General features: G+C 46.6%; 1 protein-coding gene across 5 annotated transcripts in view; it reads left to right on the top strand.

Annotated features, from left to right (window-relative positions):
• Positions 1 to 27,500, top strand: part of LOC147633607 (mediator of RNA polymerase II transcription subunit) — a 113,244-nt gene that overhangs the window by 48,786 nt on the left and 36,958 nt on the right. For 3 of the 5 annotated variants that reach the window (XM_086806737.1, XM_086806740.1, XM_086806742.1), the window contains exon 2: positions 19,205 to 19,310. The exons of the other annotated variants lie outside the window; for them this stretch is intronic. The gene's annotated coding sequence lies outside the window, so the exon portion shown is untranslated. The remainder of the gene's footprint in view (positions 1 to 19,204; positions 19,311 to 27,500) is intronic. 5 annotated transcript variants of the gene reach the window in all.

Raw genomic sequence — 27,500 nt, 5'->3', positions numbered from 1 at the left:
AGGGAAGTTGCTTCATCTGCGAAGAAAAAGGACACATGCGTAACGAGTGCCCAAAGCAAAAGGGTGCAAAGACCAACGCAGGACCCAAGCCAAAGGCAGCTAACCAGTTGTCTTTGACAGGTACGTCAGTTACTGTACTTTCTCGCTCTAGTACATGTTCTGATTGTCTGTTCAACTCTAAAGTTTTTGGCTTGTATGATCTTCTCCGAGTTTATAGAGAAGTGAATGGCCATAGAATCCACATTCTTCTAGACCCAGCCAGCTCACACAACTTTGTTAATTACAAACTTGTGCAGAAATTAGATCTTGACACAACACCCAGCGATCATACCTATGAGATACGCCTACCTGCGGGTCGACAAGTATGGGATCGAAGGTGGACATGCTACCGATCCGGATTCAGGACTACAAAGATACTCTGGAATGCTATATTATGCACCTAGAACATGTAGACTTGTTATTAGGGATTGAGTGGTTTAAGACTCTTCAAGTCCAGATAGATTGGTCTAGTCATATTTTTTCTTTTGAACATAGAAACACCCAGTATAGTATCTTAGGTGATTGTATACATCCCCCTCTCAGGGACCTCTTGTAAATACAGTTGATTTTGGCAATATAATGGATTCTTCTTTGTATACTGCTTTCCATTGTGTCTTGATTCCACTTTCTTCATTTCTCATACCTTCTATGGATGTCAATGAATAAGGAATTGCCATCGAGCTTACCACCTGAGAGGGCAGTAGATCATCGTATTGACCTAATCCCTGGTGCTCACCTTGTTAGTATTCCACCTTACAAGATGAGCCAAGCTGAGGAAGATGACTTGGCTAAACAACTCGAAGATTATTTGAGGATGGGCCAGATCCGTCCAAGTAAATCACCTTGGGGTGCACGTGTGTTGCTTAGGAGAAAGAAGGACAACGCCTGGAGAATGTGTATAGATTACAAGAGATTGAACAAGCTGACAATTAAGAACCGTTATCCTCTCCCTAGATCAAATGACCTGATTGACCGGTTAGCAGGAGCGAAATATTTCACGAAGATAAATTTATGTACTGGCTATCACCAGATACATATTCATGAAAGGCATGTCGAAAGAACCGCCTTTCGGACTAGGTATGGCCATTACGAATTTCTCGTATTACCTTTTGGGTTAACCAATGCTCCAACCACTTTTCATCAGCAGATGATGAACGATCTTTTTCGTAAACATTTGGAAAAATTTATGGTTGTGTTCTTGGATGATATTTTGATATATAGTCGTACTCTTGAGGATCATGTTAGACACCTCACGATTGTCTTAACTATTTTAAGACAAAATTGACTATATGCTAAATTAAGTAAATGTGAGTTTTTCATGACAGACATCATTTTACTTGGGACACAAGATCACTAGAGATGGATTGAGCATTGACTATGACCGAGTTCAGAAGGTTCTGGACTGGCCTATACCACGAACAATGAAACAACTTCGTTCTTTTCTCGGTTTTGTTGTTTTTCTTCAGAAATCTGTGCGGAAGTACTCTCAGCTCACACTACCGATGACCGACTTGTTGAAAGGTCGTGGACGTAAGTCAAATGAGCCTATCACTTGGAATAACGATCTGGATATGGCCTTCAGACTTTTGAAAGATAAAGTCAAGGAAGCACCTATCTTAGCATTACCCGATCCTAGTCGGCCTTATGTTCTTGAAACTGATGCCAGTGATGACTATGCCATCGAGGCTGCTCTATTTCAAGATGGTAGACCTGTTGCTTTTGAAAGTAAAAAGCTAGACGACACTCAATCTCGTTGGCCAACCCTTGAGAAGGAGCTTTATGCTGTGATTCACGCTCTCAAGGTTTGGAGACATTATTTATATGGGTCCAAGTTTGTGATATTGACTGATCATCAGTCAATCAAGTATGTGTGTGATGCGGATGATTTGAGAGGAAGGAAAGCTCGATGGACTGAATTAATGCAAGATTTTGATTTTGAGATTCGTTATAGAAAAGGGTCCATGAATAGTGTTGCAGATGTGCTTAGTCGAATTAGAGAGGTGATACTTTGTCGTTCACCGAGATTTCTACTGACTTATTTCAGTCATTGAGAGGGCTGATAGTTATTTTGGTCCATTTTGGCAGAAGATCCACGACAGGAGCTCATTGATTGACCAAGACTTTATGACTGAGCAGCCTACCATTCAAGCTGCAGGAGGCCAGTGGATGATTCGGAATTGTTTACTATTCCGTATTGACAAAATTTGTGTACCACAGATCCCGGACATTAGGTCCAAGATTCTTAAGGAGTGTCACGACTGTCAAAATACACAGCGGAAATGATAACCAAACTTGGGTCCACAAGAGCAGGTAGAGTGCAGAAAATAGACTGCACAAGAAACACTGAGAGATAGGCGTGTAAACTCTTCTCTATACACAAGATCCCGTACAAAACTAAATGAGAAAATGGTGAGGAACATGGGGCCTATTTATATGCCCCATGGATGCAGTCGGCCAGCACTTGAGGGCTCTCCACGACTGCATAAAGCAAGTCGGCTAGCAGAAAATATCTCCACGACTGTACAAAACAAGTCGGCCAGCATCAAAACCTCCACGACTGCATCATAGGCAGTCGGCCAGCCACCAGGAGCACATGAGGTACAGTCGGCCAACACCAGGGGCTCCTGCCAACATGTGGCATCCATCCGCACCATGGAAAAATGGGGAAAAAAATACGGGGAGTGAGGAAAAATGATAAAACACCTATTCAAGGCGGGCACACCCACAACAGAAGCCCTGGTGTCTGATTAACACAGGAGATGATTTCTAACACCCCCTCTCAGCTCCTGGCTGTGCAATCAATCCAAGGGAGCTGGAGTGCCGCCTGAGCGTAGCCTGAGGTAGAGACTTCGTGAAGAGGTCCGTCGCATTGTCCTCCATCGAACAATAAAGGAGCAAGATGTCACCAGCCAAGATCTTCTCACATACAAAGTGATACTGTATCTCTATGTGCTTGGTCCGGGCATGGAAGACCGGGTTCCGAGCAATAGCTATACAACTCTGGTTATCGCACTGGATGACTGTGGGCTCCTTCTGTGGAAATCCAATCTCGCCTAGCAGCCTCCGCAACCACATAACTTCGCAAGCAGCACCACAAGCAGCCCGGTACTCTGCCTCTGTCGAAGAGAGGGCAATAGTTGGCTGCCTCTTGCTGCTCCAAGAAACTGCTCCTGAGCCAAGGGTAAAACTGTATCCTGAAGTAGATCTCCTCATGTCTGGATCTCCTCCCCAATCTGCGTCACTCCAACCTTGGAGTCTGACTCCATCCCCTCCTGTGTAAAAGAGTTCTAGATCCTTCGTACTCTGCAGATACCGCAAGATCCGCAATCCTGCGTCCCAATGAGACTTCAATGGTGTCTCCATAAAAGAGCTCAACAGCCCCACGGAGAAGCTCAAGTCCAATCTGGTGTTCAACAACCAGATCAATGAACCAACCAACTTCCGGTACTGCGAGGCATCAACTGGCTCACAAGGATCAGTAACGGTTAACTTTGTGTTTGGGTCCATCGGCGAAGTAATAGGCTTGCAGTTCTCCATCCCAAAGGCCTCAAGCAACTCATGAACATACCGTTGCTGAGAGACAAAAAAAGCCCCTCTAGGTCTGCCAGATCTCCAATCCCAAAAAGAAGTGGAGTAAGCCTAAGTCGGTCATCTCAAACTCCTTTGACAAGGCAGCCTTCGTCACACCAATGTGCTCCACATGACCGCTGGTGAGAATGAGATCATCCACATAAAGGATGATTATCGTAACCATGCCGCGTTCCCGAAAGAGATACAGGTTAGGATCTGCAACCGATCTCTGAAATCCAGTCCAAATAAAGAAGGAATCAATCTTCTATTTCCAAGCCCTGGGAGCCTGCTTAAGACGATACAAGGCCCTACGTAACCTGTAAACCATCCCTTTTGATCCTGGAACAACAAAGCCTGGAGGCTGCTCAACATACACCTCCTCCTGTAGGTCACCATTAAGGAACACAGATTTTACATCCATTTGATACACGGGCCACCTCTGAGAAGAAGCAAGGGCAAGATTGGTCCGAATCGTGGACATTCGTGCTGTCGGTGCAAAGGTATCCTCGTAGTCGATGCCTGGCCGCTGAGCATAACCTTTAGCCACAAGTCTCGCTTTGTGTTTGTCCACCGACCCATCAGACGCATATTTGGTCTTAAAGACCCATTTGACACCAATGACTGACCGTTTCGGCGGCCTCGGTACCAACTCCCATGTGTTGTTCTTCTCGATGGCATCAAGTTCCACCTGCATGGCTTTCCTCCAAGTATCCTGTGAAAGGGCTTCCTTGACGGAAGTGGGCTCTTTGTCCCGCATAATACGAGACATCAGAGCATAGTTTACCTGAAGAAGCTCTGCTGTATTGCTTTTATCTCGGACTCTTGTGTGATCTTCGAGGGCTGTCCTCTGTGGTCCACACGGAGGGTAACTCCGTGACATCTGACTCCCGAAGGGTGTCCAACAACCACCTAGGTACTCAAACACATCGTGGAGTCTCCTGTGGTTGCGGGGGCTCTACTCCTGCGGGCTCAACCTTCTGTACTGACTGAGATTGATCAACTGGAATAATGGTCTGGGAATCATCATCAGACTCCTCTGGATCTCCAAGAGGTGGCGGCTCCTCGCCAATGGATACTGGAACATGCTCGTCAAAGACCACATCCCGACTGACAACAATCTCGTTCCTGTCTGGATCATACAATCTGTATCCCTTGGAAAGAGAATTATACCCCACAAATACAAGCTTGCGAGACTTGGAGTCAAGCTTCCCCCTCTGCTTCTTCGGAATATGTACATACGTATCACTCCCAGAGACATGGAAGTGCGAGACATCAGGTTTCCTGCCAAAGTATGCCTCAAATGGAGTCATATGAGGTACTGAAGTCGTCGGAGATCGGTTGAGGGTATGGACAGCCGTTGCCACAGCCTCTCCCCAAAGTGGACGAGGAAGATCACGATGCTTCAGCATGGTCCTCGCCATCTCCACCACAGTCCTGTTCTTGCTTTCTACAACTCCATTCTCCGAAGGCGAATCCTGGATTGGCCAGTTCCCTCTTGATGCCATGATCTGCACAAAATCTGAGAAATACAGTTGAGGAGAATTCACCTCCTTTGTCAGCCTTGAGAGTCTTTACCTAAAATCCAGACTCTTTCTCCACCATCACGTGCCAATCCTTGAACCGTGCAAAAGGTTGGTCCTTCTGGGAAAGAAAGTAGACCCCATGTGAATCTGGTACAATCATCAACAAGCAGCATAAAGTAGAGAGATCATCCCAAAGATGGTGTCTACTGTGGTCCACACAAGTCAGTGTGAATCAACTCCAATGGTTTCGAAGCCCGCCTGGAAGCCTGCTTCGGAAAGGATTCCCTGTGCTGCTTACCACGTATGCAAGAACTGCAACGCCCTTGCCTACTGCCAACATCTGGCAAGCCAACCACCATCTGGTCTAGGAAAGTTTGCCGAAGTGCATCCACATTTAAGTGGCCAAAACGAAAGTGCCACAAATCTCCGACCTGAGAACCTGTCAACGAGGAGAGTGCAGAGAGCTTGTAGATACCATTCTTCACACCGCCTTCCCAAACAACCTGGCCAGTCTCACGGTCCCGTAGAGCAACTGAATGCTCCTCAAATTCCACCCGAAAGCCAGTCTTGCATACTTCATGCATTGACAGAAGATGAAACCCAGAGCAAGGACATAAAGAACACGAGAAGCATGCTTGCCCCCCTTGCTGTCGGGAATAATCTCCATCCGGCCCTCACTATGTATCGGAACAGTGGAGTTGTCGCCAATAAAGATGCGACCTGACTGCCGTTTCAGATCCAAAAAGAAGTCACGGGACGGAGTCATATGCCTGGAAGCACCACTGTCAAGAATCCATTCCCCGGGTATCCTTCGCGGTTAAGCCAACTGCCTCCTCGCTTGAAGACGATGAAGCATCGGAGTCCATCATCTCTAAGTGCACAAATGCAGGAGTCTTTGCAGCTGAGGCCGAGGAATCAGCACTCTTCCCAGTCCGCTTAGGACACTTCCTCCAACAGTGGCCTTTCTCGCCACAATCATTGCAGGATCTTTCGGCCTTCAGCTTCTCTCGTTCTGAGTCAGGATTCTTCTCAGACGACTTCTCCGGTGAAGCCTTCCCTTTGCCCTTGTTGTTATTCCGGCCTTTCGACCGTTGGCCAGTTAAGGCCTCCGAACCGCCGCTATGAGGAGGGTTCGTGAAACGATCCTCCTGGTCCAAGACCATTGGCACAAGCTCCTCCCAAGTAATGGTGCTGAGCCTACCACTCGTAATCAACGAGGAGTGGAAAGCAGAATACTGAGCAGGCAAGTGGGATAGCAAAGTGATGGCCATGTCTTCAAATGATATCTCCTTCCCAGCCTGGAGGACTTCTTGCTGAAGGGCCTGTAGCTTGTTAATGTGTTCCCACATCGTCGAGGACTTTGCAAGGTTCATAACCCGCATCTGCGCTTCCAAGGAGATCCTCTTCATGGGTGATACCCTGTTATAAAGAGAAGACAAGTGCTGCCATATGCCTCTGGCCAGCATCATGTGCTTTACATGATTGATCACTTGTTGTGTGCACTTGAGGAAAATAAATGACCGGACCCTGGCGTTGACACGATCCCACATCTGTGCCTGTGCCTCCCGGTCCTTCTTCATCGACAGTACCTCCCCTTCCTCTGCTTCCGGCCGTGGAACCCCGATGATGATGAAATCAACAAGGTCATATGACTCCAGTACAGACTCCATCATAACCTTCCAGATGCCGTAATTGTTCCCGTCCAACTGACGGTCCACAGGGAACGTGGGGAGAGTCGGGATCTTCACGTGCTTCTCAGCCATCTCTAACAAATCTGCCATCTCGGGGATTAAACTGAAAAAGGGTGGGTGGGTGGGAAAAAAACTCTAAACCTGCAAGTGGCTGTCCAGCACCTTAGCCCGCCTTACTCTTGCAATTTCTCTTCCCGAACAGTCCAAAACAGTCCACCAATCAGCAACTTAACTATCCCCCTCTTGCTCAGAAAACTCCCAAGATCTATCAAGAGCCTAGGGCTCTGATACCATGTCAAAATACACAACGGAAATGATAACCAAACTTGGGTCCACAAGAGCAAGTAGAGTGCAGAAAATAGACAGCACAAGAAACACTGAGAGATAGGCGTGTAAACTCTTCTCTATACACAAGATCTCGTATAAAACTGAATGAGAAAATGGTGAGGAACATGGGGCCTATTTATATATGCCCCATGGATGCAGTCGGTCAGCGCTTGAGGGCTCTCCACGACTGCATAAAGCAAGTCGGCTAGCAGAAAATATCTCCACGACTGTACAAAACAGGTCGACCAGCATCAAAACCTCCGCGACTGCATCATAGGCAGTCGGCCAGCTATCACCAATTGGCCGACCATTTGGTCCATCTCCAGTTTTGTGTCTCGTTCACTTGAGGCCAGGCCGGCGTCTCATGTGAAGAGGCCAGTATTCTTGCTTGACATGGACGGGAGCCAGACTGGTGCCACCCGTGTATGACCTGGACTGTATTCTATCCATGGGATTGTCACGCCATGGAAGAGCCACTATTTGTGCCGTGTCTTGCCTATGGGACTGTCACTCCATAGGGAGGCTCGTGCCTGGAACTGTGTTTTACCTATGGGACTGTCACTCCATAGGAAGACCAGGATTTATGTTTTACGTCGTGCCATTTTTGTGCCCGACAGATATTTTGTACTTGTTCCATGAACGGGAGATATGTCCATGATACTATTTGCACATGCACTCATGTTTTGCATGTTTGAAACTGTTTTCGCATGACTTGTATTTTTGTGTTTGCCTGTTTGACGTCACTTACTGAGCGGGGACGCCTGCCAGTGAGTTGTGAAGTTTGCTCTGTCTTTGACGAGTTTTGTTGCATGTGAACAGGTGGTAAGTGTATTACACATGTTGGTTTAATACTTTATTTTCTAACCTTTTGTTTTATAAGGTTGTATGTTCACACACTTAAAAGTGGGCACCCACTATGGGCACCCACATAGGGGCCAAGGTGGGGAGCCACACTTAACCTTTGTGTGTGTGGGGGTGGGTGCATGGTCACCTACCCACACCACCATGAAGCTGGCCGCCCACATGCAAACGTGGGGAGCCAGCCAACTCTAATCGTTTACTCCACTCCAACCTTTACAAAAAGGAGCCACCACCTCTATCGTAGAAAAAAAGAAAAAGCGGCGAGCATCTCCTCCGCTTCAGGCTGTGCGCTTCAACCCTCAGGCTGCTCCTTCTCGTGGCTCTCAGGCGGCTGCAACTCCATAGGCGGCTGTGTGCTTTCCCATACAGGCGGCACAGGCTGCTGTTCCTTCAGCAGGCTGCGCTGCCTACTCAGCAGGCGGCTGCCACCTCCAGAAGGCTACGCTTCTGCTCCTATCAGGCTGCTGCAGCCAAGCGCCTCCATTTCAGATGGCGTTTCTGCACACAGGCGGCGGCTGAGCCCTACACACAGGCTGCTCCTCCAGTAGGTGGTTGTCCCCTCCAGCAGACGGCTGCCTCTTCTCCACTGCAGCCAGGCGACCACACAGGCTGCTCCTCCACTGTGTGTACTTCTCCTACTCAGCAGGCGACGGCTGTACCCTGCATACAAGCGGCTCCTGCTTATTCTCCCTCAGGTGGCTGTACCTTCTGTACGTGGCTGCTGTTCCTTCAGTTGGCGGCTGTGCTCCTACAGCCAGGCGACTCCTCTTCCACAGAAGGTGGCTGTGTCCTGCACAGCGGGTGGTTGTTCTCCTTTGTAGGCGGTTGTGCCTCCTTTACATAGGCGGCATCTCCTTTCTTCAGGGGGGGCTATACTTTTCCCTAGGCAGCTACTCCTCTCGACATGTTGCTCCACCTTGGTGTCCCTCTCAAGTAGCTGCACACAGACACCTTGGGTATTGGTCTTCCATTAGCAATCTACAAGTAAGTGAATTTCAGATTTAAGTAAAGAACTTTGTGTTGTAAATCTGATAAAAGATTCCCTCTCTACGGCTAACACCTGTTCGGTGGCGGGTAGTCCAAGCTTTTGGAGAACCACGGTCCAAAGGTGCCGAGATCGGGAGAGCCAGGCGTTAGTACGGGAGTGCCTGTTTGTGCGTGGTCCTGAAACACCAGTGGGGCACTCTCCGCGGATTCCAGTGAAGGCATGGGACCGTAGAGACTGGACCACTCAAGTGGTCGCTCTACTTTGAACATCTACTTCGAGCCTTTTGTTTGGTATTGTATTCATTTGTACATGGACATCATCTGGTTCTTGGAACCCATGGAGCATTATATTTGTTAAATACTCCCAATAATATATCATATATTGAGGGGGGGGTCAGCCCGTTCCGGTCCCAGTGCTGGTGTCCATCTATCTCATTCCATTTCATTTCAATTTCAAGTTGTTATTAAGTTGTCCATTTCAAATTGTGTTATTAAGTTGTGCTATTACGCGTGTGGGTGTCCATCGGAGTCTATTCCCACTTGACGGGAGCACATGAGGTACAGTCAGCCAGCACCAGGGGCTCCTGCCAACATGTGGCATCCATCCGCACCATGGAAAAATGGGGAAAAAAATACGACGAGTGAGGAAAAATGATAAAACGCCTATACAGGGCGGGCACACCCACAACAGAAGCCCTGGTGTCTGATTAAGACAGGAGATGACTTCTAACGACGCCGCCCCTTCTCCTGTCTGATTAAGACAGGAGATGACTTCTAACAACGACGCCCCTTCTGCTGGACACCCTGGGGTACACAGGACATTATCGTTAGTGAAACACACTTTTTATTGGCCAAAGATGAAAGGGTATGTAGAAGATTATGTTCTCAAGTGTCAAGTTTGTCAAGCAAATAAAGCTGAACGCTTTAGACAGGCTGGGTTGTTGCATCCTTTGCAAATCCCAAGTAATAAATGGGAAAGTTTTTCCATGGATTTTATTACCGGATTGCCAAGAACACATCAAGGCCACGATTCTATTTGGGTTGTGGTAGATCGCTTAACAAAAATGGCTAGATTTTTACCAGCCCGGACGACCATTACAGCTACGCAATTAGCAAGGCAGTTTATCGAGCAATTGTTCAAACTGTACGGGTTACCGCAAGACATAGTCAGTGATAGAGACTCTAAGTGTACGAGTGATTTTTGGAAACTTGTTTTTGAGAAGTTGGAAACAACTTTGAATTTGAGTTCCTCATATCATCCTCAATCTGATGGCCAGATTGAAAGAGTCACATGCACTTGCTTCATGCAGCCAAGGCCGGTAGCAGTCTCGAGGCCCGCAAGGGTAGCTTCGAAACCATGCGTGATTTTGGCGTACTTCCCCATGATACCCTTTGGACGGTCCTCGTCGGTCCACCAAGCTCACTCCTCATGCCTCATTTGCCTCAGTTTTCTCCGTAGACTATGTGGCGCATGATGAGCCAACATCGTGGAAAGATGCTATCCAGCAGCCACCTTGGAAACAAGCTATGGAGCAAGAACTCGAAAGCATTGATCATAATGGCACATGGTCCCTAGTGGATCACCCTCGTCATAAGAAGGTCATTGGAACCAAATGGATCTTCCACACCAAATTTAAAGCCGATGGTACCTTGGACAAATACAAAGCCCAGCTTGTGGTGCAAGGTTTTCGCCAAAAAGAAGGCATTGAGTGCCTTCCTCAATGGCATTCTCGAGGAAGAGGTCTATGTTGACCAACCTTCGGGTTTCCTGCTCCATGGGTATGAGGACAAAGTCATCCGCCTACATAAAGCTCTTTATGGGCTTAAGCAAGCCCCCCGAGCGTGGTATCATCTCATCGACAAATTTTTTCCCAACCATGGTTTTCAACCATCTCACTGTGGTCCCTGTTAGCACTTTCATCCCCAGTTTCTGCTCTTTATGGTGCCCATTTGGTCCCCTTTTGTATGGCCCTTGCTTGTGGGCTGGCCACCCCTTTTTTAGTATTTTTCTGGGATTTTTCCCAGCCATTCTGGCATTTTTCCAGTGAGCCATGTCCAACAGCTCCAGTCGGCCTGTTTATGAGCTCCAGTCGGCCAGCACTTCCCCACTATAAATAGTGGGTGCTAGCCTCTCATTTTTCATTGAGTCTTGTACTTTTTTGCTCCCTCACTTATGAGACTATCACTGTCTCTTGCTTGGGACTGTTTTGGTTCAGTATATTCAGCATAGTTTGCTCCATATCTCTCTCTCTCTTGCACTCTCTGTTCAGCACATTCTAGTGCCACTCTGCTTCCGCTCTGTGCACTCTTTCATGGTATCAGAGCTCCCGGTTTAGCAACCTTTCTGCTGCCCCAGATTCAGCCCTGTTTTCAGCACCTTCTCCTCTGCGTTTTCTTCCAGATCCATAGCTTTTGCTGCTGCGTTTTCTGGACAGCACCCTGCTGGTCGTTTTTTTTCAGATTGGCTTCACCGATTCAGCCGTCTGGCTCTTGGAGATCAGCGTTTCATTGCCCACTTGGAGATTGGACTGCAGGCGGCCTGTTTTCTACAGGACAGCACTTGTTCACTGCTGCGTTTTCCTCTCCAGTGGTCCTTTCCCTTTGCAGAGGGGGCTTGTGGTGTTGCAGGCTTTGGTGGCACTCTTGGTACCTGTGGAGGACACCTTTTCTTCAGAGATTGTGCATTTCTTGAGATTGAGCCCAAGCTCTTGTGATGGCTGCTCCCACTTCTCTTCATATGTTTGCTGAGTCTGCCAAGTTGGATGGTTCCAACTACACCCTATGGAAGGTGAAGGTGAAATCGGCCTTGCGTGGCGTGGATCTCTGGGATTGGCTTGTTACACCAGCCAATGCCACCCCTCCCACCCTTGCTTCCGGTGGTGTGACTCAGGCACAGATTGATATTTGGCAGTCGAATGATCGACGTGTTTTCTCCTTCCTGATGTTGAACTGTCAGGATGCTGTTCTCTCTCATGTGCGTACAGCAGATGCTGCACATGAAGTTTGGAAGGCTTTTGCAGATCTCTATGAGATTAAGTCTCCGGGTCGGATTTTGGCATTGGAAAAGCAACTTATGAACTTATCAGTTTCTGCGTTTCCATCTTTATCTACTTTCATCTCGAAGATGAAAGATCTCCGGGACGAGCTTGCTGTTTGTGGCAAGGACATCTCCACAGAGGATATGGCTATTCGGCTGCTCTCCAAACTTCCAGAGAGGTTTGATGCATACTTTCAATCTCTGGTTTCTTCTCCTCGTCCTGTTCCAGTTACTTGGGAGGAAGTTCTCCCCTCCATTATGCAGATAGAGTCTCGCTTTGAGGAGCGGACTGGCACCTCCGGTGGTCCTGATGGAGCTTTGGCAGCACGAGATAAAGGGAAGTCTCAACAAAAGAAAGGTAAAGGGGGTTCTGACAAGAACTCCAAGGATTCTGATAAGGATAAAGACAACAAATCTTCAAAGAATAAGGACATTGAATGTCATTATTGTGGCAAGAAGGGTCACAAGTCACCCCAATGTCACAAGAAGAAGCGTGATGAAGCAGCAAAGAACTCTTCCTCAACGGCGGTGTCTCAACCCAAGAAGGATGATGGAATTCTTCTCTTAGCAGGTACTCGGCGTATACTTGCTCTTGTGACTTCTCAGTCACGATCTTGGATTGTTGATAGCGGTGCTACTGCTCATATGACACCCCATCGAGATTGGTTCGAGGACTTCACTGCCAGATCAGGCGAGATCACTCTGGGTGATTCTTCTTCTGTGCCAGTGCATGGTCATGGCACTATCCCCATCTTCTGTTCTGAAGAGGACAAGAGGTACTTCTCTGACGTTCTGTATATTCCAGATTTGGCTTTTAACCTTTTGTCAGTGAGTGCTCTTACAGCTCAGGGTGCGGAGGTGATCTTTTCTCGTTATGAGATTACCATTCGTGATAAAGCGACTGGTAACATCTTGGCTCAGGGAGTCCAAGATAGTGGCCTCTACAAATTGACCGCTCTGCTTTCTTCTGGTGCTTCTTCTGCTCTTTGGCATGCTCGGTTTGGCCATTTGAGCTATCAGCTTCTGCAGCGAGCTTCGAAGGATGGGTTGGTTGATGGATTACCAACCTTTCCGAAGGAGGCGACACACAGATCTTCGACATCACTTGCTCTCATTCATGCAGACTTATGTGGTCCTATGAGTACCGCGTCTTTGAGTAAGGCGTTGTACATGCTCGTGATGGTGGATGATTTTACCAGATATACTTGGGTTTTCTTTCTGAAGACCAAGGATGAGACTTTTCATCACTTCTGTGATTGGAAAGCCGAGGTGGAAAAAGAGACCGGTCACTCGGTCAAGGCTCTCAGGACCGATGGAGGGGGTGAGTTTACATCCCAGGAGTTTCAGCAATATTGCAAGACACATGGCATTCGGAGACAGCTTACTACAGCATATACTCCATCTTAGAATGGAGTTGTCGAGAGGAAGAATAGGACCATTATGGAGATGGCCCGTGCTATGCTTGAGCATTCTTCATTACCTCGACGTTTCTGGGCTGAGGCGGCTTCCACTGCTGTCTACATTCAGAATAGGTCTCCTACTGCTGCTCTTCCCGACAAAACTCCATATGAGGCTTTCCATGGTGAGAAGCCCTCCGTTGTTCATTTCCGGATATTTGGATGTACCGCGTATGTTCATGTGGCTAAGGAGCACCGCTCCAAGTTGGACTCGAAGTCTCAGCGCATGACTTTTCTCGGATACAGCACTGTGTCCAAGGCATATCGTCTTTATGATCCTCAAGCCGGTAAAGTTGTTGTGAGCCGTGATGTGGTGTTCGACGAGACTCCTACATCTTCAGAGGGGGGTGGTGAGCTTCTTCTTCCTGCACCTTCTTCTCCTCGTCCTGCTCCTGCTGTTACTGTTACACCTCTAGCTGAGGATTCTCAGTCAGATGATGATGACCCTGCTCCTCCTCCGGCGAGTTCGAGCAGATCTGTACCTGGTTGGTATTATCAGACAGTTCGTGACTCTGGGTTACGCGAGCTTCCTTCTGCTCCTCCGCCTGGTTCTCTTTGGCGTTCTTCCAGAGTTACTGGGAAACAAATTCATGAGGGCAACATGTTTGTTAATTATGCTCTTATGTCTACAATCATTAATGGTCCTTCTGATCCCACTTCTGTAGACGAGGCTCTTTCACATGAGTCTTGGCGTCATGCTATGCAGACAGAGCTGGATGCTATCGAACGGAATGGCACTTGGATTTTGGTGCCTCGGCCTCTGCAGCGTAAGGTGATTGGTGTGCGTTGGATTTTCAAATCAAAGTTCCGAGCTGATGGCAGCTTGGACAAGCACAAGGGGAGGTTGGTTGCCAAGGGTTATGCTCAGCGCCCTGGTGTCGACTTTGATGAGACCTTCGCTCCAACGGCCCGGATGACCACCATTCGTACCGTTCTTGCACTTGCAGGACATCATAGATGGCCCGTTTTCCAGATGGACGTCAAGTCAGCTTTCTTGAATGGAGAGCTTACACAGGAGGTTTATTTGTTGTTCCGGGCAAACAGGATCATGTGTACCGGCTGAAGAAGGCTTTATATGGTCTAAAGCAGGCTCTGCGGGCTTGGTACCAGCGGATTGATGAGTTCTTTCAGAAGCTCGGCCTGCGCCGTTCTCATGCAGATTCGAACCTTTATATCCTCCTTGAGAGGGGGTTGATTGTTATCATTGTGGTCTATGTTGATGACCTCATCTTTACAGGTTCTTATTCTGTGCGGATCCGTTCTGTTATGGATGCTTTGGAGACAGAGTTTGAGATGACGGATCTGGGTCTCTTGCACTATTTTCTTGGCTTTGAGATTTGGCAGACCTCGAAGGGCATTTTCTTCTCTCAGCAGAAGTACACTCGGGAGATTCTCGACAGATTTCAGATGACTGGGTGCAAACCAGTATCTTGTCCTTTGGATATTGGTGAGAAGCTTTCTTCACTTGATGCTTCTCCAGGGACTGATCAAGGACAGTATCGGGTTCTCGTCGGTTGTTTGGTATGGTTGACCTACTCCCGATTGGACATATGCTTCGTAGTCAGTTTATTGAGTTCCTTCTCATCCAAACCCCGTCAGCAGCATTGGCGGTGTGCTCTCAGAGTTCTTTGGTACTTACGTGGCACTCTGGATTTTGGCATCTTTTATGGCCAAGGCCGCACTCTTGTTGGATGGTCTGACTCAGACTGGGCTGGAGATCCAGATACACGGCGTTCGACCACTGGATGTGTTTTTTCACTTGGGTCTGGAGCCATTTCTTGGAGCAGTAAAAAGCAGCCTACTGTGGCGCTTTCCTCTACCGAGGCGGAGTACCGTGCAGTTTGTTATGCTGCATGTGAGGCGATATGGTTGCGGAGATTATTGGAGGAGCTTGGCTGTCCTCCTACCGGATCTACTCTTCTTTGGTGTGACAATCAGAGTTGCATCGCCATCGCCAAGAACCCTGTGTTTCATGCTCGTACGAAACACATTGAGATTCAGTATCACTATGTTCGTGAACGGGTTCTTGCTGGAGATTTGCGTTTGGAGTATTGTCCTTCCGCGGAGAATGCTGCAGATTTGTTCACCAAGCCGGTTTCTCAGGCTTCCTTGGCTCCTCATCTTCGGATTCTCGGAGTTTGTTCAGCATCTGGTGTTGAGAGGGGGTGTTAGCACTTTCATCCCCAGTTTTTGCTCTTTATGGTGCCCATTTGGTCCCCTTTTGTATGGCCCTTGCTTGTGGGCTGGCCACCCCTTTTTTAGTATTTTTCTGGGATTTTTCCCAGCCATTCTGGCATTTTTCCATTGAGCCATGTCCAACAGCTCCAGTCGGCCTGTTTATGAGCTCCAGTCGGCCAGCACTTCCCCACTATAAATAGTGGGTGCTAGCCTCTCATTTTTCATTGAGTCTTGTACTTATTTGCTCCCTCACTTATGAGACTATCACTGTCTCTTGCTTGGGACTGTTTTGGTTCAGTATATTCAGCATAGTTTGCTCCATATCTCTCTCTCTCTTGCACTCTCTGTTCAGCACATTCTAGTGCCACTCTGCTTCCGCTCTGTGCACTCTTTCAGTCCCAATATCTATATCCACACAGATCAGGGGATGGTTTGCTACCTAATGCTGTATGTCGATGACCTCATCATTTCTGGTTCAAATCAAGCCAAAGTGGCTGATATCATGGCATAGCAGAGACGAACTTTTGAGGTGATTGATCTCGGTCTTCTCTCATATTTCCTTGGCATGGAGGTGGTCCAACATCCTGATGGTATTTTTGTGTCACAACAAAAGTATTGTCTTCAACTCATTACTTCCTAGTTTCCTAACGGGGCAATCCTTGTGGCTACCCCATTGGATCCAACCATCAAACTATCAAAGGAAGAGGACTCACCTTCACATGAAGAGCAAGCCTACCGCCAAGTGGTTGGGAAACTCATACGGCTCACAAATTCTCGACCTGACATTTCCTATTGCACATCCATTTGAAGACAGTATTTCAATGCTCCTAAGGGCCCACATTGGAGTTTACCAATGAGGGTTGTTCGCTATCTAGTAGGTACCTATATGTTTGGATTTCACTACAGTTGTGGGATCACCTTGCGTGGTTACACGAACTCTGACTGGGCCAGTGATTTCAATTCTCGACGTTCTCATGGCGGCTATTTGTACTCCCTTGGATCTTCCCCTTTCTCTTGGTCTAGCAAGAAGCAAGATACCGTTATAGGTTCTTCCGCTGAGGCCGAATACTAGGCCCTCTATGACACCACCACTGAGGCTATGGATCTTCGTCAGCTTCTTACGGAGATGCGCATTCCCATTGACACCGCTTCTACCATCTTCGTCGACAGTAAGAGTGCGATTGCCCTTGCTGGCAATCCTATTTTTTCTAACCGTACCAAGCATGTGGGTGTCCATTTTCATTTTACTAGGGAACACATTGAGCTTGGTACCATCAGGCTCCAGTACATTCCTACAGCGGATAATCACGCCGACATCCTTACAAAGTGTAATATGCAGAAGCTTCGGAGTAGGGATGCATGCAAAAGAATTCTTTTACATCAAAAGGGAAAAAAAGCAAAGGATATGAGTAGGAATGAATGTAGAAGAATACTTTTATTCGAGACATTAAAAGGGGAAAAAGTATCTAAGGTTCCAAGGTTTTGTTTAATGAATATTTGTCTCACATATTTAAACCTAGTTTTTTAAAATAAAAAAAGGCCAATTCTTATATAGGAATTTTAGTTAGGAGAGAGAGTTTTTGTCAATTCCCAATAGGAGGAGCCCAACTTGTGGTATCAGAGCATGACTTATATAAAAAATTTATAAATATTCAAAACATTTTGATGTAGATATATATTACAAATAGTAGTTACTAGAACACATTGTAAATAGTTTGTAAGTGGAGTGTTTTTTTTTCCATTCAACAAAAAAAAAATGTCCATTACATCTCTTTTTGTTCGAACAAAGAAGTGTGCGGATTGTTCTCATACACCAAATTGTGTTTTTATTTTCAGTATCTATATACATAGTCAAATTTTCAGTTCTATTAGCATTGTGTATTTTGAATTATGAGAATCTAAAATATAAAATTTAGGAAAGTCAAAACATAACTCTATTGATAAAGTTGATTGAAAGATCTTTCATGTAATTGTTATAATATTCTTGTATATGCACTAATTACTTCACATTACTAATGTTCGTTTGCACTGTGCTAACATGGATAGTACTCGCGCCTTGTTGTTTGCAAGAGATGAAAGGATTTCCCATGAGGTTATCGTGCATGATAGATTTATTTTGCAAGTACATATATTTTTGCTTTGCTTCTTTTTATTTGTTTGCTTAAAAAAATCATGTTGTAATGCAGTATGTAATGGAAGACTACAATAAGAGTAAAAAATATGTGCTACCAATTTATAACAAGCAAATTGATTTTGCAAGGAAGGGCACTTTAAATTTTGTTTTTGGAGAGAAATGTGCCAACTCTCCACCCACAATTCATAGAATAAAGAGATCCTTTCGAGAAAGATGTATGGTTGCTCGCAACAAACATCTAGTCAAAAGTTGTTCGCTCAAGCATACAATTTAGATTTCTGTTACCTATGCATTCTCGTTTAAAAAATAGGTGAAACTATTGTTTACCCTTTTTAATCAAATTATCGTAGTTGTATTTCTATTCACTCAAAATATTTGTAGTTGTATTAATTAAATGCCACTAATGTGACATTTAATTAATACAACTTTAGTACATGAGCCCCCTCCTCCCCTCCCCCCTTGCTTATTGAGAATGAGCCTTTGAGGCCTTTTATAGAGAATTGTGAAACCTTAAATAGAAAGGATATGGGTGAATGCATGCAAATAGAAAAAACAAGGAAGGTCATCATTTCTTTGACTTTTTTCAAGAATTAATCAAATAAAACCTTAAAAAACACAAAAACATATATCTATATCTATACTATACATAAAGGAGACTTTAGTCTCTTTTGACTCTTGTCATCAAAGAATGCAATGTGGGGGGGTGGGACAAAAGGCGAGGGACAGAGAGCCTCAACACTATCTACCACGGGGTCTTAAAGACCCTTGTCAGTGGTCATCAATGGATGGCATTGATCTAAATCGCAACACCTTTTTGGGGCCATCGAATGAGGTAAACTCGGCCTAGTAAACTCGGTTGAATAAACTACGCCGTCTTAGTTTACTTCCTATTTTATTCGACAAATCATAGTTTACTTCAACAAATCATAGTTTACTTCGTAGTTTACATCATCAAGTAAATTACATCATGGGACGAGGGTGACTTTGGGTTTGTGACTTAGAAAAATTTGGAGCAAGATGTTATATGCAAAAGAGAATTTGAATTGTGGACCTTGGGATTCCAATGGAAACATTTTACCACTACACTATACCTTCAAGCAGTGAAACCACATGGTGTCAAGCGATTAGTTTACTTGTCCGAGTTTACTGGGCTGAGTTTACTAAGACGAGTTTACTTTGAAGATGGACGGTCAAGGATTATGTGTGTAATCTTTAGTGACAAGGGTCTTAACGAGGGAGGGAAAGCTAAAGAGAGAGAGAGAGAGAGGAACTTGTATTCAAGCGAATTCCGAATGGCCACGTGGCATTATTTGGTGAGTTTGATAAATTATTTGCTTTAAAAAATGCGTCGAATTGCTGCTGCTGGTTCGTGATCAACTGACCCGATCTTACTACTCCAGGTTCGCCGGACAGAACTTCACCACCGACAGCGACGAGGCCGAACCTTCCACCATCGCCAACCTCCTCAACCGCGCCCATAAACACACCTGTTGGGTCCTATCCAAGGTACACACTCCCTGCACCCGAAACCCTAAAAAATCTAACCTTAAAAAGAAGAGCAAACACGATTGAAATCCTAGCCCTACACACACTTCTCTCAGAAACTCTAACCCTTACAAACCCTAACTCTGAAATCATAGCGCCATAGGTGCAAAAATGTCTGCCCAGGAAAGAGTAAGTACAGACCTGTCCATGTCCATGCTCAAGCCTTACTAGAAACCCTAACCCTAGAGCAAGTACACTGTTCATCACGCTACTTTTAACAATCATAACTGGGCGCTTAAGGGATGCTTTCTTTCCGTTTTTGTTTGTGTTTACCGTGTGGAGTGCTGTCGCTGAGAATCTGAAGCAGATCTGTAAGTGATATACCACTGTGTTTAGCCAGGGTTTTGATGTTCTGTATCAACAACTGCTCTTTTTTCCCTTCTTATCTACATAACTTCTTTCTTCTTCCTTCACTTACCGCCTTTCTCATTTTGCTCTCTCTCACACACATGACTTGACACAATTGCTCCCTCGGTTGCTTGCTGTAATGATACTGGGGTGGGGTGGACACACTTTTGCATGACCATCAATCTGAACTTAAAACATTGAAACACTGGCCACATCCATTAAGCATAATCACAGATGCTGAAAAATAAAATCATATGCATAGGATACCACATTGGGACTGGAACGGCCGGCCCCCCTTCGACGGAATTCTCTATTCTTCAGGAGTAATCTTTCAAACAAAGGATGTGGGTGCTCAGCACCCGAATTTTCCAAGTACATAAGATTTCCAATCAAAGAAAGAAGAAAACTGTGAGAACACTGTCCCACAAACTATAAAGTTCTACACTTGTAACCCAAGGCTAGGTTTCGAGGAATCTGCACTTGTAATCCAAGGCTAGGTCTTCAAGATATCTCGCAAAACAAGCAGTCGCGATGAAACTTTCCAGAATTGCTCCCTTGGGTCCTGTATGGGATAAGCTAGGGAAGCCTTGCTTCTTTCCAAGTGTGTATATTCACAGTGGGGTCGATTAACTTGTAATGCAGGGTTGTGAGTTTTTAGGGGTTGCACATTCATCCATAGTGTGACATAGAGAAGCCGTCATGTGGTTAATCACAGCCCTTAAGCACCCTGTAGGAACATTAATGCAAACGGCATGAGAGAAGAAAGAGAGAGAGAGAGAGAGAGAGAGAGAGAGAGAGAGATAGACAAGTTTTCTAGTATAATGTATTTTGTACATAGAAAAAGGTTACATTTATGCTTGGCCATAAGCCTTCCCCAAAAAGACTACTGACTACTTATGACCAATCTCCAAAAGGGAGAAAGATGATTTGATGTACAATGATGCCTAGTCTTATATAGGCCCTAGAAATGCAAGTCAGCCAATGTTAATGTTGTCGGCCAATTCTTCTTGTCCACGACTGAGATAAATCAACATTAAATGTGACGTTTTCACACGTGTGGGTTTGCAGGTTGATGATGTGGCATGTCCACATGTTGCCGACTGTTATATGACCTATAAAATGCTCTAATATTGTTGCCAAATCTGGGATATGATCAGGGATTAGACATGGCACTGCCTTGTGTGCGTGACATCCCCTCTTGCTAAGCTTGATGAGACGAGAATCCAACTTTTTCTGTCTTTTTGACCTTTGATGACTGTCATCATCCCTTGACTGCTCTAGGATTCCAACTTTGTCATACTTCTTGCTTGGCAACTTAATTGAATCTCCTGCGTAGTCTCTAATTCCACTCCATGACTGCACATCTTTTCCAATGCTATCCCCTTGCATGCATACCTTGTCCTTGAACGCACCGACTTATGATTGATGATTGAGGTTGATCAAAGCACCCGCTTGAAGGTGCTGCTCGTGTTCTCGGGAAGCCACTCAGGTACTCCTTTGAGGACCTAATGTAATCGAATCTAGCCCGGGGGACAGGTCTTTGACACACTTTTACATGACCTTCAATCAACTTAAACACTTAAACATAAACCACAAAATATTGAAAATAAATCATGTGCACAGGACACCACGGCCAGCCCTCCTTTGATGGAATTCTCTATTCCTCAGGAGAAGATGTATAACAAAGGATGCGGGTGCTCTAGCACTAGAATTTTCCAACTACATAAGGTTAAAAATTGTATCCATGCACATTGCTTTTTGAAAGAAAGGGCAAATGCCCGTAGGTGCTTACAAGCATAAGAGACTATTGCAAAACAGGCAATGACCGCTAGCAGATATGCAAGAATGAGATGGGAATTGAAGAGAAGGGAGTGATCCCTTATATAAGTCCCATATGAGTTGGTCGGTCAGCTGTAGCAGGCCGACAGTTGTCCTGGAGCATAAATATGCCTAAATAACCTAAAAAAAGCTCATAAAATGCTAGGAAAATCCTTAATAATGTTTGCAAAATATGCTAATGCAGGGCCTTATACAAATGACGAGTACAAGCATGAAAAGGTACATGTAGACCCTTTAGAGATGATATATATTCCAACACCTCCTCTTCAGTGTGCCAGAGGGGCGGTCCAATACTAGCATGCTGAAGTAACATCTCCAAAGTAGCTCTCGGAAGTGGTTTGGTGAAGAGATCAGCCACATTGTCCTTGGTAGAATAGTAGAATAGAACATTGTCCCAACTCGATCCAGTCACGTACAAAACGATAATGCACCTCAATATGCTTGGATCGTCCCCGTATCAGAGGATTCTGAGCTAGAGCAATAGCACTTTGAAAATCCGAGAAGATAGTAACTTGGGAAGTGTTGGCATAGCACAAATGCTCCAAAATTTTCATCTCGAAGATGAAAGATCTCCGGGACGAGCTTGCTTCAGTATATTCAGCATAGTTTTCTCCATCTCTCTCTCTCTCTTGCACTCTCTGTTCAACACATTCTAGTGCCACTCTACTTCCGCTCTGTGCACTCTTTCAAGTAGCAGCCAGCACCGGAGATGGAGGAGGAGGAGGAGGAGCTGGGCGTGGAAGAGGTATAAGATCACTAACATCGGCCGGGAATGGATCATCTAGGAAGTCGGAAGATGCATCAGGTGGAGAGGAGTTGATGCCAAACAAGCTCTCATCAAACCGAGCATCATGGGAAATGATGATGTCATCAACCTCTGGTTCCCAGAAGCGGTACCCTTTGGATCTCAGACTGTAGCGTGTGAAGATCATCCTCTTTGACTTCGGTGCGAGTGTGGTCCTCTTTTGATCTGGGACATGCACATAAGCAACACAACCGAAAACACTGTGAGGGCAAAAGGACGAAAGGATCAAATGTATGAGAGATCAGAGCAAATCAACACAGCATGAAATGAGTGAGTGTATATATGATGAAATCCAGTAAAAGAGCTCAGTGTGAGGCTCTGAAGGAGCAGAGAGGGCTGCTGTCCCGTGATAATGTATGTAGAGGGTGGAGAAGGCCACAATCCAAGGCAGATGGTAGGCTGCTATCCCGAAGAAATGAACAGCTGCTATCCCGAAGAAATGAACAGAGAGGGCTGCCGTCCCGATGTCGAGGTAAAGGAGCAGAGAGGGCTGCTGTCCCGGTGATGATGAATGAGGGCGGAGAGGGCCGCGATCCCGAGGTAGTAGATGCTGAAGTAAACCTGCTGGAAAGCTCTACTGTAGCAGAGATGGCTGCTGTCCAATGTGCTGTAGATAAAACGCTGATATACTGTAGGTGAAAAGCTACTGCAGATCTGCTCCTGAGAAAAGCTGAAGTGCAGTAGACGAAGGCTGCTGCAGAACAGTAGCTGTAGGTAAAAATGCAGATAGAAGAGGATGCTCAGCCTGTAGCAGCAGCAGTAGAGGATGCTCAGCCAGAAGATGCGAAACCACCAGCAGCAGCAGAAGGTAACGATGCACTGCTTGAAGATGGAGGAGCACCGGCTGCAGCAAGACTCGGGGTTATGATGTTCTGACTGATGTGAATAATGTTGAGTTTCTTATATATGCTGAAGGACTGCTGGTCGGTCAGGGTAAGCTGTCGGCCAGCAGCAAAGACGGATAAAATGCCAAAAAAAAACCCTTTTGGGCTGGATAAAATGGCAGGTTAAGGCATGTTTTCACACACCCCCTCTCAGGCCAAAAGGGGACCATGAGAGAAGATGAAAAGGGGTTGAAGAGGATCATGAAGAGGAATGTGGCTTTGGTTTATCGACGGTGTAGAACATGTGCTCTTTGACTAGTGTAGAATCTTTTGAGTTTGGGCGGTACTGGATCAATGCCACAATGCAAAAGGTTTTCACATGCATGAATGCCATTTTTGGGTTTCATTCACACATGCGTCCCAAGCACAAAAAACAGAATGCTATGCATAGGGAATGCAAGATGGTAAATGCAATGCAGTGGTTTTCACATGAGCCGTGCCCTCATGGGGTTTTCACTGACTCATGTGCCCAATACAACAATGATAAAAAATATAAAAGGAGAGGAAGACCCCCCTCTCAATACATGGAGGGTGATGGTGGAGGACCGATGCCAATCCGTTTGCGAAGATGCTCGAGGATGGGCCGGTTGACGGACTTTGTGTCACGTGCATCCCGCACTTGGATGCCACGTAGACATTTCTGTACAGAAGGTGCAGGACCTGGGATGGTGAACTGGTCCCATGTGAGCCCAGTCCGGGACGAGTCAGCCAGGGATCCATCTCAGTTGTCCGAGGTCAGGTGTGCATTGTCCTGCACATGAGTCCAAGGTCAGGTGTGCACTGTCCTGCACATGAAACAGTGCCAGTCCGCGCTGTGAGTCTCCCTCTAGAATGATGTCAGTGGTTCTGTGTATCTGGTATGGTACCGGATGCCAGATCACTGAGTAGATTATGTTTAGGACAAGGGGCCAGCCCATAGGACTACCCCGGATCTGAGTGTGGGCATGGGAATGGTGTAGAACCACCCCCATGAGGGCCAAGAAGGCCCAGGCTGAACCCACCAGCCATGGAGGGGCTGTAGGACAGCCCTAGGGCACAGATAAGGCAATCTCCAGGAGATTACAGCCTTTGTATGGCTGTAGGGCATGTATGGGGCAGCCCATACAAGTTGCCCAGCCTTGGGATTGTGGACAAAAGTGGTGTCCAGCCAATCAGAAGCAGGCGCATCACTTTCAGCCTGTTAAGAAAAAAAGGTAGTATTTTTTGGGATTTAATTCAGCATTTATTGCTGAATTTCACCAGTCGTGGGATAATAAGCTGTTTTTCAGCTGGCCGACTGCTCCTGAGGAGGAGTATAAATAGGGTAGGCCTAAATCCCATCATTCATCTCAGTTTTCACTAAGTGCTCAAGCCAATCAAGGGCCAGTCAAGCCAAGGAGATTGCCAAGCAAAGGGTTGGACTTCTGAAGGTCAAGGGCAGGATTTTCCAGCCAAGAAAAGGTCAAGTTTTCTATATTTGTTTTCAGATTTACATCATTCTAATAAAGCAAATACACCATCCGTGGTGGGGGCCCTACAGAGGGTAATTGGGACCCAATACTGTGTCCTCTCCATCTCCCCCTTCTCTCTCTATTTTCTGCACATCCCCTTTCAGTTTGTGTGTTAATTTCCGTCGCGAAAAGAGTGCTGATTTCTGAGTTTTGAAGTACCGATCCTTCTCCGAAGCTTCCGCATATTACAGTGGTATCAGAGCCTACTTCAAGGACAAAGATTCAGCAAAGAAAACCAGAAAATTTTTTCGCTCGTGTGGTTGGTTTTTAGACACCGGTGGACTACCCCTTTCGGAGTGACTCCTGTCCCTCGAAGGACGGTTGGTTTTTAGCCTCCGGAAGTCTCCCACACAGACAGCGGTGGATGGTCGGATTGCGTTCCGGAAAGGAATTGCATTTTCTCGCTATGGCGAGTTTCGGCGACGAGAGAGAACCAGAACCATGGGACCAGAGTGCACCAGGCAGCCCAGCTAGGGCACCCGGCTTGAGTGTCACAGACATGTTCCAGCAGATGATGCGAGCAATCGCAGACCAGACAGCCAAGTTGGATGAGCAGAAGGCACGGATCTTGGCTCTGGAGGAGCGTTCTCGCTCCCCAGCGTCGCATTTTCCATCTCCTCCTCCCTCTCCTTCCGTATCCCAGATACCAGATCCTCGTCACAGGAACCCTCTCGCTGGGTCACAGCCGGCCAAGCTCCTTGCTTGAGATGCAGATGCGTGCATTGGAGATCCGACATCGAGAAGACGACGCCATGCGACGCGTGGAACACGAGCGTTACCTCAGAGCTTTAGACGCCAGATTGACACTGGCGGCTCCCTCGAATCATTTTCCCGAGAAAATAAATTTCAGTAAGTATAATGGTAAACTCGATCCCACAACTCTTTATTCATGGTTACATCAATTTGAAGCTTACTTTGCCGCAGTTAGGAAAACAGATACTGACAAAGTGATCTTAGCTAGTTGGTACTTGGAAGGTGAGGCCATTCCTTGGTGGACTCAGTGGGCTCATGCCCACACCAGAGCAGCTATGGCAGCTTATGTGTGGGACGAGTTCGTCCGCGACCTTAAGCAGCGGTTTCTACCGCCCCACTACCTTGAGCGACTCGAAGACGAGTTCAGGGGAGCGCGTCAGAACGTGCAACCAGTCCTTCAGTTTGCCAATAAAATTTCGACCTTGTGTCTGCAATTAGGCTTATCTGATTCGGACAAGAAAGGGCAGTTTTTGTATGGCCTGGACACGCAAATCCAATGGGAGGTGTGTATGTTTAGGCCAGCCACCTTTGAGGACGCACTCTCGCTTGCGCAGAGTGCAGAAATGAAACACAATGGTGGCAAGCCCAAGACTTCCCAGCCGGCTTCTCCCAAGGCTAACACCTCGGGGGGCAAAAGCCAGAACCAGACGGGGTCTTCCCCAGGACAGAGCCCGGGAGCCTCTGGCTCCAAGAACTCGAACAATGCGTCTAAGCTTACTCCAGACCAGAAAGCGGAGGCAGGCAAGACAGGTGGCAAGTTGAGTGCTGAGGAGCTTTCTCAGTACAAGGAGGAGAGTAGATGTTTCTTTTGTCACACAAAAGGACATACTTCTCGGGATTGTCCGAAGAAGCCTCCAAAGGCCGCCGCCGCCTCCACAGCTTCCGTGGTGAGCACAGCTCCCACACAGACCCCAGTGGCTACCCCTAGTTCTTCAACCCCCGGTGCTTCAGTTGGAGCAATTATTAGCCGGGAGCTCGAAGATAAGCAGAAGGGCGCCCATGACCAGGAGTATGAGCGCAACGAATTGCTCAAGTCCTTTGGCTACATAGGTGGCCAGAGAGTCGTCGTCTTGTTTGACAGCGGCAGCACGAAGGATGTGGTCATCACAGAACAGGCCGCTAGGAGTGTCCGTTTTGGAGCTGACTCCGGTGGACAAACAGGTTGAGGATTTTAGCACAGGTATGACAACGAGCGTCAAGTATGAAGCCCTAGGTGCTAAGTTAGTGATTCAGGGCATAGAGTTTGTGCGTGACTTTATGGTTGCCCCTCTTGTAGGAGCAAACATAATTTTGGGTATCCAGTGGTTTCACAAGTTTCTTCCTGATGTCAAGTGGGACAAGCACACGTTCCAGATCGATCGGAATGTGTCAAACACCCCGGTGACCATTAAGTGTGAGCCAGGTATTCCAAACTTTCCGCTCATAAGCCACTTGCAGGCTAAGCGAGCAGTCAGGAAAGGCGCACAGTGTGCGATGATTTACATCCAGACAGCCCAGACGGTGGCCAGTGCTACCGAGAAGTACTCGGTTCTCCATGAAAAGTTCCAGAAAATTTTTCTTCGGGACAGTCTCCCTCCCCAGCTCCCCCCGTCCAGACCGGAGGATCACAAGATTGACCTCCTCCCAGGCTCGGAACCCCCGAGCAAGTTTCCGTTTCTAAGGCAATGGAATCGGAGTTGGACCGCCAACTCCAAGAATTGTTGCAAGCTGGCTTCATCCGCCCCAGCGTGTCGCCATTTGCAGCACCGATCTTGTTTGGTTCATCATCTGCTGATGAAAAGTGGTTGGAGCATTGGTTAACCCAAAAGGTAATACGAGAAATTCGTAATGGCCATACCTAGTCCGAAAGGCGGTTCTTTCGACATGCCTTTCATGAATATGTATCTGGTGATAGCCAGTACATAAATTTATCTTCGTGAAATATTTCGCTCCTGCTAACCGGTCAATCAGGTCATTTGATCTAGGGAGAGGATAACGGTTCTTAATTGTCAGCTTGTTCAATCTCTTGTAATCTATACACATTCTCCAGGCG

This window comes from Cibotium barometz, chromosome 12 (genome assembly GCF_041138505.1).
Source record: "Cibotium barometz isolate CiBa-2024 chromosome 12, ASM4113850v1, whole genome shotgun sequence".
In the NCBI taxonomy this organism is placed as follows: Eukaryota; Viridiplantae; Streptophyta; class Polypodiopsida; order Cyatheales; family Cibotiaceae; genus Cibotium; species Cibotium barometz.
Note: the sequence above shows the minus strand (reverse complement) of the source record. Positions and strands in the feature narration are given on the sequence as shown.